We start from the raw sequence: 20,281 nt of genomic DNA, 5'->3' as shown, positions 1-20,281 counted from the left end.
GTCTTTTCAATAGGTCTCTTTGGAGTACAACCTTTGTGCTTTCCAGTTTTGCTATGGATGAATAAGCTGCAAGCAAGCTTAGCTCCTGATTTGTTTTGCAAAAATAATAAGACCAAAAGTTATTTTTTTAAGTCACACACCAAAACACATGCATACAAAAAATAAATAAATAAAATGTATTTTGCATTTCATTCACCACAGTAATGTGACCTGGGAATTATGCTCATTAAATGGATTATAAAGAATGGGGTAGCATATAGTGGGAAACAATTTTGCATTAAGCCTGAACTAGCATTAGGTAAGATATAATAAGACTTTTGAAAAATTTCTGATCTGTTTATTTTAAAAAGATGATATTACTGATTTTTAAATTGCAGATCAAATGCTTTAGAAAAAAAAAAAACAGTTTTAAGCATGCCCATGTTTTTGTTTGGGGCATATAGTAAATGTAATCTTGCCTAATTGTAGCCTAGAACCCAATTTTTAAATTGAATTTTTTTTTTTCTTTTTTTAGGGGTAGATGATCTGATGCCTCTTTGCTTGGAATGAATTTCTCTAGCCCCAGGCCCTAGACCAGTTGAAGGGTTGCTCCTGGTTTAGAAGGTTCTCTGCAGATGTATGTCTGTCTCTCCCTTTCAGACACTCCGTTTGCTCTTCTCTCTTGCTCTGTACGAACGCAGAGTGGTGTCTGTGTTTCAGGAAAAGAATGTGTGTTAAAAGAACTAATGGTCCGACTGTCCATCAGACTGGGCAGCAATGGAGGTCATCTGGCGGTCAAAACCAAATAATTTCAGCCTGTTCCTAAAGGCCCTGAAGCTGTTGACTGGATGGCTGGAGTTCACCGCCTCTTGTTGCTTCTGTATCCTCTGAAACCTGGGAGTTTTATTTTTGGAGACAAGAACGAACATATTTTCTCCCTAGCAACTGTGTGTGCACAGTGCCTACCATTCAGCCTTTGCTCAGGTTAGCTCAGCTGAAGTATACAGTCAGCGCTCCTGGATACAAGTCTGCCCAGAATAGACAATAGACCAGCTTCCGAACCTAGACGCTCCCAAAATATTGGAAGAGTCTGAATATTTGTGTTCGTTCGAAACTCACTGTTATATAAAAATTTAAATATTTAAAAATAAAAAGTATTTCCTCTGCTTTTATAAAGAGACCCAATATTCTTAATTGCAAAACTTCCTACAGGCACATATTTTAAGGTGACTTCCAAGTTTCCACATTCATATGGAACAGATGGAAATGGAAGTGGTTTCAGAGTGCTGACAACTCCATTAAAAATGTTTTAAAATCCATAATCCATAAATCTGAACCACATATTGGTTATATTCACAGCCCTTTCAGTATTTCTTGTACCCTATTTGTGAATACCACCACCTGCTGGTAGTTAATGACAAGTTCTCACTTTGCTGAAGAATCAATCTAAAAGTCGGTATTAAATAAAATTTAAATGTTTTCAAGTAGGTAGATCTTTAGGAATGAAAATCTCTGCAGTAGTTTGAAACATCTCAGCCACAATTAATTTACCAAAACTTTTTAAAAGGCATTAGAAAAATTTGCACATGGAATATTTTTTGAAATGAAAGTTGTTCTTAAGCAGTACCAACTCTTGATTATCCAAATCCTCAAGTTTGAGTTTCATTTCTTCTCATTCTTTTGTCTGCCCACTCTCTAGAAGAAGTGTATGTGCAATAAAATATCCAAATATGGAAAAAGGAGGAGGGGCAGAAAAGCACAGGAAAGATCCACAGGCTGAATAATTAAGTGATGACTTCTGAAGATTGTCTGTGATTGAGGGATTTACCACTCTTATTTTGACATTGACTCATTAAACATATGTTCACAAAATCTGTTTTATGGGCTTTTTAACAGGGTAAGAAATTTTAAGTGTTCAATAGAAAAGGAAAATGAAATCATCATGCAATGACATTACAATATACATTGTTTCTTTTAATTGTTCAAGTCTTTACTCATCAAGCGGAAATATACTATAATACTCTGTAATAAAGTAAACTAAAATATAATGTCACATGCCCAATACAGTAACAGAATTTTATTGATTAAAGTAATTCAAAACCACCATTTTCCAACAACAACAAAAAAGTGCTAGTTTTGTCCTGAAACTGTGCTCTAAGAGTTTTTAAAAATGCATCCTGGTCCAATTTTAACATATACCTTAGCTAGGTCACTTTTATATTCTTTTTGTTATCTAGTAACACTTTGGGATTGAACTCAGGGGCACTTGACCACTGAGCCACATCCCCAGCCCTATTTCATAATTTATTTAGAGACAGAGTCTCACTGAGTTGCTTAGCACTTCACTTTTGCTGAGGCTGCCTTTGAACTGAAGATTCGCCTGCTTCAGCCTCCGGAGTTGCTGGGATTACAGGCATGTGCCACCACGCCTGGCTTGTATTCTAGTAACACTCTTGAAATATACTGATTTGGGACCAGACTTAGACAATTCCTTCTCACGTATGCTCTCCTAACCTCCCGATTGGGCCAGCCCACAGATGGATGGTTCTCTGGGACCCTCCACTGCGGGATACGCCCACTAGTCTGCCTTCTTCGTAGTCAGGCACACTTTTAATATTTTTAGATGTTTACAGCATTGGTGTCTCAAAATGTTCAGTATTTCAGACAATTACAAGTTGCAGGTCTTTGGCAGCAAGAGCCGAAACCTGATTGTATTTACATAGTCTGGCGCTGAATTTTATAACCTATCTGGAAAAGAATGAAATTGATCCAATGCCTTACCAAAAGGAAGATTGACTTTCAGAGACTTTTGTCTCACAAGGGAGCTCTTATAGAACTTTCTCAATATTCTTTCATTTTGTGTGTGTGTGTGTGTGTGTGTGTGTGTGTGTTTCCCACCATAAAACCCAGAGTAACCTCTAATAGTATAAGGGAAGGAAGAACCAAACAGAGAAGAACCATACCAAATCTCTTTTGATGATGGAAACCTAAGTAACAAATTCTATTAATTCAGTGTAAGAAATTTCTCCCTTCATTTCAGAAGTCTGGGTTCAGGATGGCCCTTGCTTTTGGAGTTTTATGCTTCTCTGATTGATCACTGCTCCCAGGCTTGACTTTGGCTCCCTAGTGCTTACATTTAAAGGGTCACCAGGACAATGACTGGTTTCCTGCAGGCTCCGCCCATCACAAATCTGTAAACACATCCTCTACCAGGATCCTCAGCTGTAAAACGCCCCCTACTGTTCCTAGGAGGCCAGTTCACTCCTGATTTTTTAGGCCGGTATTCCTGGCAACCAAACCCACCCGGTAGCTCTCAAGGACTCCTGCTTATATAAGAGCAAGAGTAAAGCCTGCAACCACATTTCTTTTGAAGGCGTTATAAGTAAGGCATGCCTGTGCGTCTCTCTTCTCTTGGTCAGCAAAATACAGAGTTCTTATTGTCTGCAGCATTGAAATGTCATAGTTTGAGAAATGGCTTTGAAGTCCTTTCAACTGATCCAGATAAACAACATGTGAAACCTTCTCTCCTTGGAGAGCATGGCACCAAAAATTGTCAAGGGATGACACCTGACCTCCTGGGACTTGCAGACTTAGGGTGGTCCAGTCAATAATTCTAATAGTAAAATATGACAGTTACTCTGATAGGAGATTTGTTTGTTTGTTTGTTTTTTAATACTGTAGGAGAGGGAGAGATTAATTCTACATGGGGGTTCTGAAAGGCATTTTGGAGTGGCTGGAGTTTGAATTGAATCTAAAAAGATGAATAGAAGAAGAATGTTCCGAGCAGGGGGAGCGGTAGTACTGAGGATGTAGCATTTGTTCTCACCAGGTTTCTAGCATCGCTTGACTACCCGGTTGCCTTTGTTGCTAACTGCATGGCTAACCAATCAAATCAAGGGGAAAGGCCGATTTGAGACATCCATGGTGTGAAAAAGCTTTGATCTGGAGGCTTACCGTCTTCCTTCTTTCTCACATGGTGATTTCTGTATGAATAATGGCATTACTGTTTCTTTTTTTTTTCCTCTTACAATCCAGGTACTCGTTTTTCTTCTATCTATATTCACACACACACACACACACACACACACACACACACACACCTCCAGAATTTATTATTTATTCTTGGGCACTTTCCAACTCCTCGTATGACGTGTCAAATGAATTAGATTGAACTGATAAGACTATTTAATGACCCTGCTTGTCTTTGCAGGTAAACTTGAGAATGGAATGAATCTAACTGCCAATTCATTAACCTTGAAAGACAACTCAGGTGGTTTTATTCTAATGTTCCTAGTGTTTATTTAGAATTGAGCACACTTTAAATATGTCTCTGTTGTCCAATAGCCTCTTGTACCCAGCTTATTTTTTTATGAACTCGATTGATATTCTTCATTAAAAACCAGATCCTAATGAATTCATTTGCTCCTCTTGAATTTATATTCAAACAGGCGATTTCCTAATAGCTCCTTGCAATGCTAACTTACTAGTTTTAAATTTAAGCATTTCATGCTCCCAGCTTTTGAGTTTCTTATTCACAACAAATTCCTTTTTTAGTATTTTTAGTTATAGATGGATACAATACCTTTATTTTATTCATTTATTTTTATGTGGTGCTGAGGATCGAACCCCGTGCCTCATATGTGCTAGGCCAGGACTCTAGCACTGAGCTACAATCCCAGCCCCACATCAAATTTTGAAACCTTACTTTTAGTTTTATGGGAAGCAATCGTCCAACCCTTCTCTCTTTCCATTTTTTTCTCATTTTGTCATCCGTGCAGCTCACTCCCCACGCTGACTGTCTTCATTAAGGGATTGGTAGCATTTTGGTCCCTAAAGACAAGTATTTTATTAGCTCTTAATGGTGATCTGCTATGGAAGGTTACATTTCAGGACATTATTTATTTTAGTATGTTTGTAACTTGTTTTTAAGGAGGTTTTTTTTCTTCCTCCTTTTACGTTTCCAACTGAGAAAAATCATCCAGAAATGTCTCCACTGCCACCTACTTGCAGTTTAGAAATTTACATGCACCTGGCTTTTCAAATAAAGCTGATATTTTTTCCCTACCAAGGCAAGAATACTGTCGAGAATACTGTAGGTGGCATTGTGGATTCTTCTCCTGTTTTTTAAGGGCATGGGTTTTGCAAAATTGCTAGAAAAAAAACCTACATTATAGGATTTTTACTAACATTCATGGAAACGGCTTTTTCTGTAAATGTGGTATGTCTCCTATGATAATTGTATTGCTACAAATTATATAGGTAACAGTCTAAGTGAAAATACCATTCCTAAATGCTTTATTCATATTTATATTAGGATTACGTTGCTATAGTCATAATCCTTAATAACTTCTTATAAAGCACATTATATAATGCATTCATGATTATGCTGGGGAAAGCTGTTACCTAGCACATTGTAAAAGGCAGACATTTTAAAAAACAATGTATGTTCCTATTTAACACAGAGAGATGAGTTATCAGAACCGTGTATACTCGTAATTTCATAAATAATAATAAGGTGTGTGTAAATGGCTCTTTAATGCCCAATGTTATTATGTAGAGAAGAAAGTGAACTATTCTAATATAATAATAGATATGAGAATTTTGAGTTATTTTTTCTTCCCATCATCACAGTGGCCACTCTTTGCCTAATGATTTCATTTTATTGCAAATCCTCTGGTTGGAAGCTTAAAGGTTTGACATTGTTATGTGCTTTTTAATATAGGTTATTCTACATTTTATTCAACCTACTAAAAGTATATTGCCCTGTCTTAGCGTATTTAACTGGAAGTCCTAGCTTGAGTCATTTTTGCAGTGCTCTCTGTAGAGTCTCCAATTTGAAAACAAATTATGGGACCTCCAAACATCTGCCTAAATTTTTAATTATTCTCCAAACCTTATCTACTTCATTTTTCTCAGTTTTCCTACAATGTAGCTAGCCTCAAATTTTCAGAATATTTTGGAAAGTCTTAGCTAATTATTCCAAATCTGATAAATCATTTGGATCACATATAGGTGTGTATGTCTACATATGAACACATATATGATTAGTGATGAGAACTGTTTTATTCTTTCTCTAAATGCAGAACTAGGAGACCAGAGTACAGGGCTGGTCCTTCTCCAAAACCATTCAGTACTATCTAATTTCCCATCTATATAGTGTGTCCCTAAGTGACATTTTAAAAGCAGCTGTAACTTTATGGTTGTTTATGTTTAGTGACTCTGGAATGGTTGTCTAAGAGAAGAAAAACAAATCTTTGCTGTGTGTTCCATGGCTGGTATACAAGCAGTATTATGTTTGTACTTTCAAACAACTTCTAATGTAATCTGAATTCATTTGTATGCTGAACACCCTTTTTAAGATTTTTTAAAATCTCATCTAGAGAAACTGCAAGTCATTCAAGTTTCCTTAACAGCACCAGTAATGTATATAAATCTTGTTAGTATGCAGTGCATTACAGAGTGGAGTGGCATTAAAACTCCTTTGTTGCACAGTCATGCTTTAAGGAAGTCTTCCAGATTCAATGATAAACTGTGTGCTCAATGAATCCACTTCATTTGAAAGTGTCTGGAATATAATTTGTCTTATAAGGGCAACCCTTCCACATAATATAGAAGCCAGGTGAGTTCTTGATAAGCACGTGGCCGTGTGCACCAGGATGAAATAGAGCTTTAAATGTTGCATCCTCTCTGTCAAGTGCAATAGAAGAACATCTTTGGCTTTGCGGGAGACAGTTTATAGTTGTTATTCAGGTGAACAAACATCTTTGAAATTTCAGTATCAAAAGCACCACCTGTCCTATTGGGAACACTGATGATTTACTACATAAGAGCTTCACTTTAACTGACCAAGAATCCTGACTTTCTTTGGTGGAGGATGATAAACCACCAGTGTGTCACAGTGGCAGAGCTTTTTGCTAGCACTCTGTGCAAGAAGGCAGGTGGGCCAGAAGGTGACTATCCTCAGCAGATTCCTACATTTGGGTCACTTTTCTCATCCACGTGATCCATACCCAAAGCAGCTCTTTGTGAGCATATCAGCCTCTTGCTTGCATTCAGGAGATGTATAGACAGCCTCAGAGGCTCCAACTGTCGGCTCCTTTCTGTTTCAAGAAATGAGGAAGCTCCGCACACTACAGTTATTTTTTTAAAGGACTGTAATAAGTTATGGTTATAGGTCATGGTAGTTTTTTTCCATGGTGTTATTACCATTATTATCTTCGAGAGCAGTAAAAATTGATTGTTGAGATGAACAGTGTGAGAGACCCTCAAATTCAGGCAGCAGGACTAAATCTCCTATCTAGATACCCAAAAAAAAAAAAAAAGAAAGAAAAAAAGAAAAGAAAGAAAAAAAAATCAGAAAGAAAGAAAGAAAGGAAGGTAGGCAAAGAGTATATTAACCTCTAATCTTTTTCCTTCTTCATGACTTCCCAGCAAAATTTTTGAGTGTCCATTGATGTTCCACAAACACATCACAGTGAAACTACATTTTTTTTGAAACTACATTTTTAAGTTATAAATCTTAAACCTGTGACCATCCACCAGCAGTTTTGGTCATCTTTAACCGTATCTTCATTATTGCTATAATTATAATAACTTCATACCAAACTCTACATGTAAGATTCATGTTTGTGACATAAATGGCTAAATACTATTTGGATACATATTGGGGATGCAAGTAAATATGAAGAGACAAATATTTCTGAGCTCCAGAATTTGATAACACCTAATGGTTAAAACAGGGAATACCAAATCAAGAACCCTTAAGTTACTTCATTCTGAAGCAAACTACATTATTTTCAGATTCTGTAGATAGACTTGGTTTAAATGTTTTAATATAAATATTTAAGGGAGAATGAAATAGTTTTAAATGTCAATATAGTAGATTCTCATAGGCATTAGGTTTAAAATTTAGAGACTGTCCAAATAGCATTTTGTATTTTTTTCATCTCTTTATTGCATATCAATTCTTCAGTATCATCCCCGTGCTTAATCAAGTAGACTTGTGAACACTTAAAACCCTCTTTGACTTCAGGGGGTATTTTGCATTCTTCCCAAATCATAAGAGCATCAGCAGTGTTTGGACCAAGTGACTTGTGATATTGGCTCTATTCCATCTTGAGATGTGGCCACTTTCCTCTCCATATTGAGATATATTTCATAATCATTAATAATGCATCATCCACATACCATTTCTAGAAATATTTTCTTATTTATAGCTTGGCTTCTTCCTCCCCTACCTCCAATTGCCAAAGGAGCCCTCAGAGCCTCCTGTCCCACTTTTACCCTTCTCCCCTCATGTTATAGGCATAATCCTTTACTAGACTTTCTGAGCACTAATGAACAGGTTCATCCTGCTCCTCCACGAATCAAAGAATCTCCGTAGAGTGCAGGGAGTTTCTCTGCATGAAGCTTTGAGAGCACTGCCTGACAGCTATCCTGAGATGCAGGACCAGGGATGCTGGTGGAGGTCTAGAGTCCTTCATTGTCAGTGCAAAAGTATGGTCATGTGATGCCACAGATTGGAAAGAACAGACATAGTTACAGGACCTTGAAAATATTTTTGTTTCCTTTTGTGTGTACGCTTGAGATCCAGAATTTGTCTTTTTTTTGCAAAAGCATTTTCATCTTTAAATATTCCAGTTTCATTGATAGTCATTTTCACCTATCAATGTAAATTATTTTCATAGGTTTTTTCAAATCATTCATCATGTATGTAGGGTAATATCAGACCATTAAGAAAGTTTATATGAGATTGATTTGCTTGAATTTTTCTTTTTCCATTCTCTGGAACTTCTTGCCATATGTGAACTACTAACACACACACACACACACACACACACACACACACACACACAAACATACATGGATAAGCTGAAAATATTATAAGATGGGGGACCAGTGAGAAAGTGGTCAATGCTTAGGGATAACAAGTAAGGAGGAAACGATGCTAAGTTTAACTATTTTATAACCTTATTTATATTGATATAAAAATGCATTTTTCTAGACGACTTTTCTTCTTGCTCTTTTGCCTGGTGCACTGAACAAGAAGGAGAAACCAATGATAGTCAGTGTTAAGCAGTACACAGACGGTAGCGATTTAGTAAATATTGCAATGTCAGTTTTATTTCATTTACACAATTTATTTCATTGAGAAATATTGGGCAAAATAGATTTCCAAAACAAACGTTATGACTTATATTCTCCCAGGGTGAACAGACTGCATTTCTCATAAGCTGAGGCTGCAGATCTCTTCAAAGGAAAAATGATGGGGGTTGATACTACAAATCTCCTAGGTAGCTCTTAGGGTGTAGATTTTGAGGTGGGAAGAAGACCAGAATGTTTAAGCAACACGGAATACATAGTTGTGTAACAAAAACTATAATCTCAATCACATTTTGCTTAAGTTAGGGAAAATTTTAACATTTAAAATTTTTATTAGAAAGTTAGTCCTTTTGCATGATTATCCATTTTAGGGGAGTCATTTTGAATTTAATAATTGTGTCATGCTTTGGAGGAAGATCACAATTTTTAATCTATTGTATACTATGTTCTATTATTCTGTATTCTTCATCCTGATGTGCCGTACAATTGTCTTTATACATATATTTAATAAATATTGGTGCATAAAGGGGAAAATCTTTTTTATGTGGCTGAGAAATTTTTTAAAAATGAACTTGCCTATAAGGAACAAAGCAAAATGGGAGACCCAGAAAGTAGTGCAGGTCACCTCTAATGAGTGCAAACATAACCACAGCCTCCATTGTTAGACATAATTCTGATTTAAGATCCAGTCATTTTGTCTGGCTTTAATTTTAATTATATTCTGTTAATTAAAAACAAGATAAGCCCAGGAAGAGGTATCAGACTCTTTTCCTCTTCACTTCTTCACCAAGGATGAGGCGAATCACCATCTCCCTCCCTCTCAGCCCTTGTGATGACGTTGAGCATTTGAAGGAGGAGTACTAGCCCATGCGTGGGAGGAGCTTCTGATTCATTTCAATGTGTAGAGAAATTTCCATGAAAGGGAAAGAAGAAACCTCAGAGCTTACATAAAGGAAAAAACAAAGCCCCACGCTTTAAGAAAGTTCAAGTCTCTTTAGACCACAGCATTGGTTCTCAGACCATTGCTCATGACATTAGAGTTGTTTTTGCTTGCATTATTGAAATTCACATTTCTTGTTGCCTTGAATTTACAGAATTGAATGGTATTTCTAGGCAATGGCGGTATAGAGGAATCCTTATCACTTTAAGAGGGAACAATACCGTGTTTAAGTAAACCTACTTTTCTTCCGAGAAAACGTACAGAAGAAATGTTATATCTTACTTCTATTTGGCCCTCAGTCAAAATGAAAGAATGAATTAATGTTCCATGTGCACCATCAGGAAGTTAATGTGTTGTCAAAATTCTGTAAAATAACATAGCTACGATGTATTGAAGCATATAATAAGTAATTCTTGAATTTATCTTTAATCATATATATATGTATATATACACTTGGGGTTTATATTCTATGACCCGTGCAGATATGATTTTGTAATACTGTGCAAAATATTTATATCTTACGTGGAAGGCAGAATTAGAGATTTAAATCAATATGTTCCATAGCAGTCAATGGCAATTAATAATGTGCCAGAGTGGCATATTGTTCTACCTTGGCCATTAGGAATGGAAGTTACTTTAAACACTGTGCATTATGAACTGAAAGGGGAAAAAAAGAAAAGAAAACATCTCCTGAAAGAAGTTTCTCTTACCAAAAGTTTTCCTAGTGTTATTTTTATAGCCGAGTGAGAGAGAATTTACAGGGAGCTGAAATCATTGAAGCTAATTAGTTGAATGGCCCTATTATTTATCCAGGGACACGTAGTACAATAATTGCTATTGCAGGTTTGAAGCATCTCAGGGATATTAATTCCAGAGCTTTCATGTCATCTCAGTACAGTAAAACTTCCTAATGGCACCCTGAAGGTGCATAATCTCATTTTAAAACTACTTTTTCTTATTTTTTTCTGAAGGAACTGGCAGAATCTCCTTCCATAAAAGCTGAAAAAGGGGAAGAACTCATAATATTTTCCTCATAAGAAAGCAGTTATATTTTCTTATTATTTTTTTTTTTTTTTTACTGTGTGACCTTTCCTACCTTCTGATGAGGGGCTTGCTCTGACACTTTATCAAAAGTTTATCTGAACTCTGCTCCTTTGCCTTCCCTTGGTGGCAGCCAAAGCATCTCTTGATCTCTCAGAGGGAGATAGGAAAGATGTGAGGTGGCATTGGCTCTGGTCCTTTCCATAGTCATGTAGAAGAGGACTCATTACAGAACACAGTGGGGTCCAGGTTAGGAGGGGAGAGATGAGTCTGACACCTAGCCTAGGAGAAGTCTCCTGTAGCCATCCTAACCCATGCCTAATTTGGGTCCCCTTGGAGAAAACAACAACCATAATATCTCTATAAAATCACACCAAGAAATGCCACTTGTGTAATTTTAGAGGGAAATGAAGTCATTGCTCATAAAACTGCTAGCACTGTCTTGAGTCAGGAGTAGTGTGGGTTGTTTGGCAAGCATCCCACACTCATCTCTGGAAAACCATCTCAATTCTACATTTATCTTTCCTTGCTCCCCCTCCATCCCTCAACTCTTCCTTGATTGGCTTTGCCACCCTTTGAAGACCCAAGCTCTGACCCAAAAGATATGGTCCACTCAAAGTTTTAAGAGTTAGACTCATAAGTGTCCCATTGGACTCAAGGGATCAAGAAGACTTGCGGGAACCATTTCATTCATCTGAATCAGCCTCAGGCCCCCTTCTTTCTACTCTGATCTTGCAAATCTCCAGAAAGAGAAAGAACCAATCTATCCTTTGGTAAAAGTTAGGATAGCTCACAACCTGAAACCCAGCATACGTTACTTCATGTTGCAGTTTTCTACATGAGAAGTAATCAGAGGACAACAGGGGTAAGTTCCCACTAGGGACCAGGATCATGCCACTGCACCCTGATCTTAAAACCTAAGCAACAGTTCACAACCAGTTTTCAAGATCCAAAAGCAAATGAGTCACTCTTACCGCACCGTTAAATCCAAGAGAAGTTCTACAGCGTGGACTCCAGCAATAAAGCAGCAGAGGCCTCCAGGGAAGCTGATGCAATTAGGGAAACTTGACTTAAGTAAAGTAGGTAGATCAAAGTTACTCCCTTGTGTTGACAGTGGTTGTGAGCAGCTAGAACTGTACACTCTCACATGTGCATACAAACGTGTGCACACGCATGCACCCTTAGAGTTTGGGTCATTTTTATCACGATACTATAAATCCTTTGTTAATGTTTCCTCAAATTCTTTGAAGTCCAATGTAACTTATTTGAATGGCGGTTCTATTCATGAATGTCACAGGTAGTAATGTACTATCCTATCCTGGCGGTCCTTCCCTTAGTGTTGAAGATAGGGATTGGTAGATTTCCCCAGAAGTCATGGGTGGTCTTCTTGGATACATCTGTAAATACAGGCAAAGTAACAACTAGTTCAAATCCAAGGCAAAACAACATACACTGGAAAATCCTATAGGGTTGTTACGGAACCTCTCTCTTGACAAAAATAGTGCCATTTCCTTATGGGACTATTGGTCTTAAGAATTGCTGCTGAATGAGAAAACTGGAATTAAAATCAAAGACCCTGTCATCCTGAACTATAACAACCAAACCAACCAGGTCACTTATGTGGCTTCCCCTCCCCTCCCCTCTCTCCCCTTCTCTCTTACATATATTATTTACTCAAGAGTTGAACCAACCCTTTGGGGGCTGTTAGAATCTATTTTATAGTTTGTTGGTCACTGACCTGATAAGTCATAATCGCCCAGGAAGAGTCATCAGAGTTTTATCAGGTAAGAACAGCCACAGCACAGGCACAGTAAATTCTTAAGACTTGAAACCTGTGCCGTTATTTATTTCCAGAAGAAATGTTAAATGAGTGAGTGCTTTATGCACGCCTCAAAAGATTGTCCACTCTTACTTAGAATTTAGCAATGGTGTTTCAGAATTAGAAATCACTGAGTGTTCAGAGAAAGGATCAAGAAGAGAATTTTGAAATTGGACACAGTCCTACCCACATCTGACTTTGAAACCCTTGTAACTTCTCCACACCTTTGAGTTTCCATTTGTGAGAAGAGAAAATTGTTTTCATTGTGTGTTTTGGGTGTGTGGCCGGAGGTGGGGAGGTGATATGATGAAATTGCTAATATTTAATGCTCTTCAGAAAATCCAAGCACATACGGACTTTCATGTTTTAATCAATTTTATAGCTGAAACACTTTTGAAAGCTCTTATTTTGGAAAGTCCAACCAAGTGTGTTAAATCACTAGGATGTCTATATCTTTTGCCCCAAGATAGACTTTCAAGAGTCATTAAAGATAAATAAAAACAACAATTCATTTCCAGTCAAGCTCCTCTGTATTCAAGGGTGTTGTTTGTTTGTTTACCTTTTTTTCTTGTCCCCTTCAAGTTGTAAACTTATTACAAGGCTTTACATTAAAATGCTGACAGACCCTTAACTATAGCAATGTGAATGGTGCTACTTTCACTTTAATTTGGCTTGATTTAAATGAAAAGAATGTCGACTAAAAGAGGGTACGCATTTGGAGGTGATTCTCTATACTTGGTTTTAACCAACAGTCTTTATAAGTGTTCATTAAGAAACTCCACCAGGCATGTTTCCTGCTGCAGAATAGACTTTAACGGAAGAAATAAAGCTGTGAAGATTCCGTTTTCACTTTGTTTCTCGTAAAGACAGTCAGGATCCAACATAAACAACAATTTACACCCAGCATTTATTCTGGAAATTACAGTATCGTGCAGTTAACGCACACAGATAAATAATGTTTTATGGGGTGCTGTGGAGTCCTTTCAGGGTAGCGGATGTTTAACCGAATTAAAGGATTTTGAGAACTCAAAGCTCTCATTTTAAGCAGGTTTAAACAGTTAATATTACAAAACATGAGCACAGAGGAACTAGCCCAAATATATTTTTAATGCACAGTTATTTTATTTTCATGATTTCCCATTTTGATTTTATTACCATTTGGCACCTTCCGTTTATACTAAGTTACTTGTCTCCCAGGCCTTCTCCCTCAGGACCTTGCTTGCTTTATGATGACACTTCTTAATCCACATTTTAATCCCCTATATGACTGCAGGTGTGGAATTATAATGCCTGATAGATGGACTTATATAACAGAGATAATTATAAAAATAAAGAATGATGATTTTAAATAAACAATACACCCAAAAACCCCACTTTTTCTAGAAAAAGATGAGAATTGCCTATTTAAGCTCATTTCTGACTTTTCAGTTAGTGAGAGGGGCAGTTGACTCAGTGGTGGAACATTTGCCTGGTGTGTGCAAAGGGTTCAGTTCCCAGCACCAAAAAAAGAAATCATCCCTCAAATCCTGATAGATTACACCAGTTTGGAATCATTGTAATGTAAAATAGAAAACTGCAAGTAAATGAAGCCAGATATAAAGATTAGGGAAAGAAATCAAGGAAAGCCAGGAGTTATGTCCGTGGCAGCTTCAGCGGAAGTGAGAGACCCTGGACAGGATGCTTGAGGTAAAAATCAAGAGCTCCAACCAGGGGGCTTTAGAGAACGCCCCTGAAGTGCTCTCCTGTCCTTCAGAGCTGTAACAAATCTGTGTCATTGTCAATAGATCGCTCCCTTTCCATGTCGTTAGGTCTTCCTAGCCTCCTTCCTCCCTCACTTACGAGGCCTCTGTGCCCTCCCAGATAAGCCATATGTGTCAACAGCTATCAGTGAGCCATCATTTTTAGTCAAATTCAAATTGTGATTTTAAATTTTACGAAAATTAAATTTTTTTATGTGACCTCAGGAAAGACCGATAAAGTTTTAATATTCTTGTTTCGTCCATATATCTTATGAGGTACAATTTTCAATACCATGATAGTATGAGTTTAGCTGTAGTTAAGGTTAAGTTGGCATTTCTATTCTAAATCACTTTTTTAGGCTTTTGAAACTTGACCTTTTAGATTCTAATGGGACTGAAGCTGAGAGAGCTAGACCAACTAAGTGTGATTAAACATACATAAAGCCATTAAAAACCTGCTCTGGGGTTCAGCCGGGTAGTCTAATTAGACTATTTTGCATGGACAAGCTACTATCTATTGGAAGATCTCAAAGCATTTATATTCTTTAATTAGATTTTCTTATCTAAACTTGGGGAATATTGAGGCATATTTCAGTTGCATGACTTTGTGAAAGGCCCCCTATTGAACCCTTTTTGTTGGTAGAAATTCAGTTTTGTCTTCACCGCAAGACTCCACCACCCCCAGGCAGCCTTTCTTGATTGCTCCAATCTAAGGCAGTGCCTCTGTCCTCTGACTGAAAGCACAAGTTGCCTGCTTCACTTTTTTTGGATTTCTCGGTTGCTTTCTTATATTACCGTTGAATTGCTATAATCATGTGGGCTCCTTGGGGGTGAGGATTATTGTTCAAACTTCTCATCCCCAACTTAACGCAGTACCCTATACAAAGAAAACATTCAATAATTATTCGGTGAAACACTGCCAAAACGTAAAAACTAAGAGGACTACCTGTTCCCTCGTAGACCCTCCTTGGAAGAATAAATGGGTAAAAGTACAGCCAATCAATTCCATGTCGCAAGTTCTGTTCATTGACCTCTTTTATTGTTATGACCTTTTTGCCTTAATAGAAATAGTATTGTGGATCATTCATTCATTCACCCAACAATTTCTTATTTGAATGCCTTCAGCAAAAGAACAAGATAGAAAAGAAGTTCCTGTCCTCATGGGGTTTTATTCTATTGTGGAGACTGGTGATAAAGAATTAAACCAATAAATAAAGCAATTACAGATTGTGATTGGTGTGATAAAGAAACCAAGCAGGGTATTATAATAGAGTTATATCTTTTTTCTGATTTTCTCCATCAAGAAGAGTCATGAATAGAGATTCTAGGAATAAAATGGAACAATGTTGCCAACTTGAAGTATACCTGTTACCCATCATGTGTACAATTCTAGTATACATTTTGCACTTGACACTTTCCTTCTGGGTTTCTTGGGGAGAAAGGATGGAAAAAATATAAAAGCACTTTATAAAAAATTTAAAACTTCAAAATGTTTCATATATTGTTACGATTGCTGTCTCCAACTGGAAAAGAACACATAATGATATTTGGTCAAAATTTGGTTAGCAACTAACACTTTCATGAGGTAGGAAAAGGTTGCCCTTAAATCATTGAGCACAAAAAAATGAATGATAAAGAGAAACACCTCAGAAGTATTGGGCTTCTGTTTGCAAAGTAGAGGCCCGTAAAAGAGACATCACATGACATGCTACATAGTATTGATATCTTCCCTTGATAACAGCTACTCCCGTCGCCTCCCTGAATCACTTTGGTGTGTCACTTGCCATGATTTTCATCTATGCACTTCCGTGGTGCGTAGTTAGTAGATCTCTATTTGTGCTGTGTGATAGTTCTTCCCAAGAGAATGTGACTAATCGTAAGGCAGGTTTTGCTTTCCCACTTCTTTGATGAAATTTGGGTCCGGGATCTCCTGTGGATACCCTAGTAGTGCAATGCATACCATGAGCGCTCAGAAGCTTTTGCGAAGAAAGAGAATTAATGCATATGCATCAAGTATTTGCTCTAACTTTTCTGCAGACCTGGAGTGTTTGCTTACTATGCATTGGCATTGATGGTTTAATTCAGAGTTGAGTTAGAAGAATTTTGAGACAGAGAGGTCTGAGTCAGTGGGATGGGAAAGATGATTTAATTTCCTCTTTTTAACATTCATTCACACATTCATTCAACAAATATCTACTAAGTGCTTCCTGGTTGTGATAGGCTCTGTCCTATGCATTCTGGGACTGGGTGGCAAAGGCGGAGGAGACATAACAGAGACATGGCAGAGGAACCAGGAAGGTACTCGGATAACTGCAATTCAGGAGGCTGTGTGGTAAGTGCTGTGGGTACTATAATGGCTCCAGAGAGGTCAGTCAGCTCAGAGCCAAATGATGAGGAGGACCAGGAGAACTGAGAGATCCGCACTGGTAGGAGACCTGCATAGCAGTCAGGTAGCTTGGTGTAGCAGTAGCTTGGTGTTTTGGGGCAAGTCACTTCACCTCTGCAGGCCTTAGGAGGAGAAATTAGACCATGTGGTTTCTAAACCACCTCCAGCTTCAGAACTCCATCATGCATGAAGAAAATCTTTGAATCAGGTCTTCCTTGAAGGATAAGATAAAATAAAGCCTGGTTGCTTGCATGAGAGGACCTCCGCCATGCTCTGATTTCAACGGAGAGGGGGAAGGAAGGAAGTGGGAATGGCAAGTTCCAGAGTAAAGGGGCTACAGCCACAGAAGTGTGGGTGTGGGGAAATGCAGATGTGTTCCAGAAACACCAAGCAATCCGGTTCAACAAGGGTGACTTACTTGCAGGAGGATGATGAGAGAGGGAACTGTAAAGGTCAATCAACCTAATTTATGGAAGCCTTTGAATGCCAGTCTGAAGTCTAATATTCAGCTTAATTGAAGCTTAAGAATATAATCAATATCCTTCGCTTTAGATACCATCCAGATGACTGAATTACCCAAGCCTTCCAATCTGTATGTAAGTTAAAATGTACACAGCCCTTACCATGTACCAAGCTCTGTTCTAAGTGATTTACATATTAATTGATAACAACCCAATGAGAAAGGAACTATATTTATTATAGCCACTTTCTAGTTAAGGAAATTGAGGCACAGAGAGGTAAAGTAATTTTCCCAAAATAACACTGCTATCAAGTGTCACGACTGGGATTCAAACCCATTTATTACAATTACCATAGTAAACATATTAGTGCTATCTTCATTTTTCCCTCTTTAAAGTCACAGAGTTTGTAAAAGCACATGTAAAAATATAAAAGTATAAGCCAGTAACAGGGCTGGGGTTGTGTCTCAGTGGTAAAGCACTTAGCCTAGCATGTGTGAAGCACTGGGTTCAATTCTCAGCACCACATCTATCTAAGTAAAATAAAGGTTCATTGACAACTAAACAATATTTTAAAAAATAAAAATAAAAAATAAAATAAACCAGTACAGATCAGCCGTTCTGAAAGCATAATAAAGGCACTTTTTACCCCACCCTTGTCTGACCAACAATAACCCTTGTCTTACAATCAACAGCAGCCTGTCTCTCTCACTACTAAAGAAATCTTAACTCTTATCAGAATGTACTCATTAAATACAGCTTTTTAAAAATCAGACTATAGGTTCAATCCCCAGCACCACAAAAAAAAAAAAAAAAAAAAAAAAAAACAAAAAAAAAAAAAAAAACAGACTATAGGTTATGTTTAGTAAAAACTACAACCATTTTTGAAAAATGCAAATTTCCCAGAAACTTAAGACAGGCAGTTAGTTGCTCTAGCCAAGTTCAGGAGGAAGACACCCACTAATTTCTAGGTTCCGACCACTTTAGAACCTACAATTTTGGAATTGCCAACAACCCCTCGGGCAGATGGTTTTGCAAGTGGAAAACTGCTCTCCAGGAAGGAAGCTGAGTCAGAAGGTCATGCCTTCCTCCTGTACCCAAATTCTGAAAGTGAAGAGGTGCATTCTTTCTCCACCCTCTGACCCAAGCAAGGACTCAGTATCAAGTTACTACTCCCCAAATTCTTCTGTTTCCATTATGTATGATTATGGTCCAGAATCCAGGCCCATGAACGAATGGAAAGAACCTTTGCCTCATTTTGGAAGTTCTAGAAGAAAAGGCAAAAGCTCATGTCACCTTTCAGCTCTCTTTGGTTCAGTTTGTTTGTAAGTAGACTTTTTAAGTAATTCCTTGACCCATTTTCCCTGGGAAAGCATCTTTATTTTATTTATTTTTTTAATGTGGTGCTGAGGCTCAAACCCAGTGCCTCACACATGCTAGGCAAGCGATCTACCACTGAGCCACGACCTCAACCCTGGAGAAGCATCTTCTAAGTGGATTTTCTGGCTTTGCTAAGCAGGTTGGTCATTTCTTGGTCTGGCCAAACCCAAGCTTCCTTGACAGCCTCTGAGTTTGTGTCATCAGCTGAGTGTTCCCTTTTCTTCCCCCCGACTTACTCCTGTTTGCTGAAACGAACACTTAACAGGAAATAAACTTGCCTGGCATGGCCCAGCTGTGAGTGAGGCTTGAGTGAGAGGTATTTATGACCTGACAGGAAGATAAAGATAAAGATAAAGATGAAGCTGACTCGGTGGCTGTTAGCAAGGGGAGAAGGAAATGTTTATGACCCCATCTGCTGGCGTTTCAATAGGATAGAACTGCCTTTATGGCGTCAATCTCCCCTGTGACTTCCTTCCATTTGGGGAGCCATATCTTATTTCAAGATGTTCCCACCGAACACACTGTTGTCCCCTTTGTTTAGGGGCGAGGGAGGAAGGAAGGACTTTGTTACTGGAATGTGGGGATGGGGCAGTATTTATGGTTATGACTCAAACTGGAGCAAAGGCTTCATTGGAGTTGATTGTATAGGTCCAGGAAAGCTACCGGGCTTCCTGCTCCGTCTTTAAATGTCATCCGCACTGAAAGCAGAAGTGGATGTGCTCTGGTCATTATCAGACACTAGGCTAACCATTGTCTAACATTATTATAACGAGAGTGATTATAGCTTGATTTCCTTGCCCACAGCAAAGAAAAACAGCTTTGATTTTGTTAGTTCCTTGTTCCTTGTCTTTTATTTCACTTCTTTTATTTTTCTTCTCCTCAACTTTTTTCTTTCTTTCTCTTAGAGTAAGAGACACTTAAAACCAACAGGTGCAGCATCTGCTCAGTTCAAAATCCTTGTACCTGTAACAAAAGCAGGGCAAAATAATCCCTTTCTTAATATCAGTCCGAGTTAAGAGCATCTAGAGATAGGTTGAGAATCCTTTGTTGAGGTAATGCATTTTTTAAAGTGCCAAAAATATAGACATATTCTTACAATACAATAGCTCATGCATCACTGAAACCTGTGTTTTATATATACTAATGGTATTCATTTTACGGCAAAACAAGTATTTATTTCTCAGTTTTATTTGTGCTTCCCCCAGGCCCATTAGTACAAATTAAATTTTATATCAAATTGCTCAAATAATCAGCACAATATATGTAAATCAGGGACTTTAACTTCAGTAGCAGTATTGGTGCAGATATACGTGACCATGTTCAATATGGTCTTTTTCTCCTCCTTTGCAAAAACAGGATGTCTTTTCCTTTTAGTGCTTTCCTATTTCTGAAAAATGAACTGTTTACCAAGTTACATATACAAAAAAGCTCAAAATT

The 20,281-nt window shown here is 37.8% G+C and overlaps 1 protein-coding gene across 1 annotated transcript in view; it reads left to right on the top strand.

The window, feature by feature from the left end:
* The window catches only part of Skap1 (src kinase associated phosphoprotein 1), a 270,445-nt gene that overhangs the window by 153,185 nt on the left and 96,979 nt on the right, over nt 1-20,281 (top strand). The window lies entirely within an intron of this gene.

The sequence above is a fragment of the Sciurus carolinensis genome, chromosome 3, assembly GCF_902686445.1.
Source record: "Sciurus carolinensis chromosome 3, mSciCar1.2, whole genome shotgun sequence".
In the NCBI taxonomy this organism is placed as follows: Eukaryota; Metazoa; Chordata; class Mammalia; order Rodentia; family Sciuridae; genus Sciurus; species Sciurus carolinensis.
Note: the sequence above shows the minus strand (reverse complement) of the source record. Positions and strands in the feature narration are given on the sequence as shown.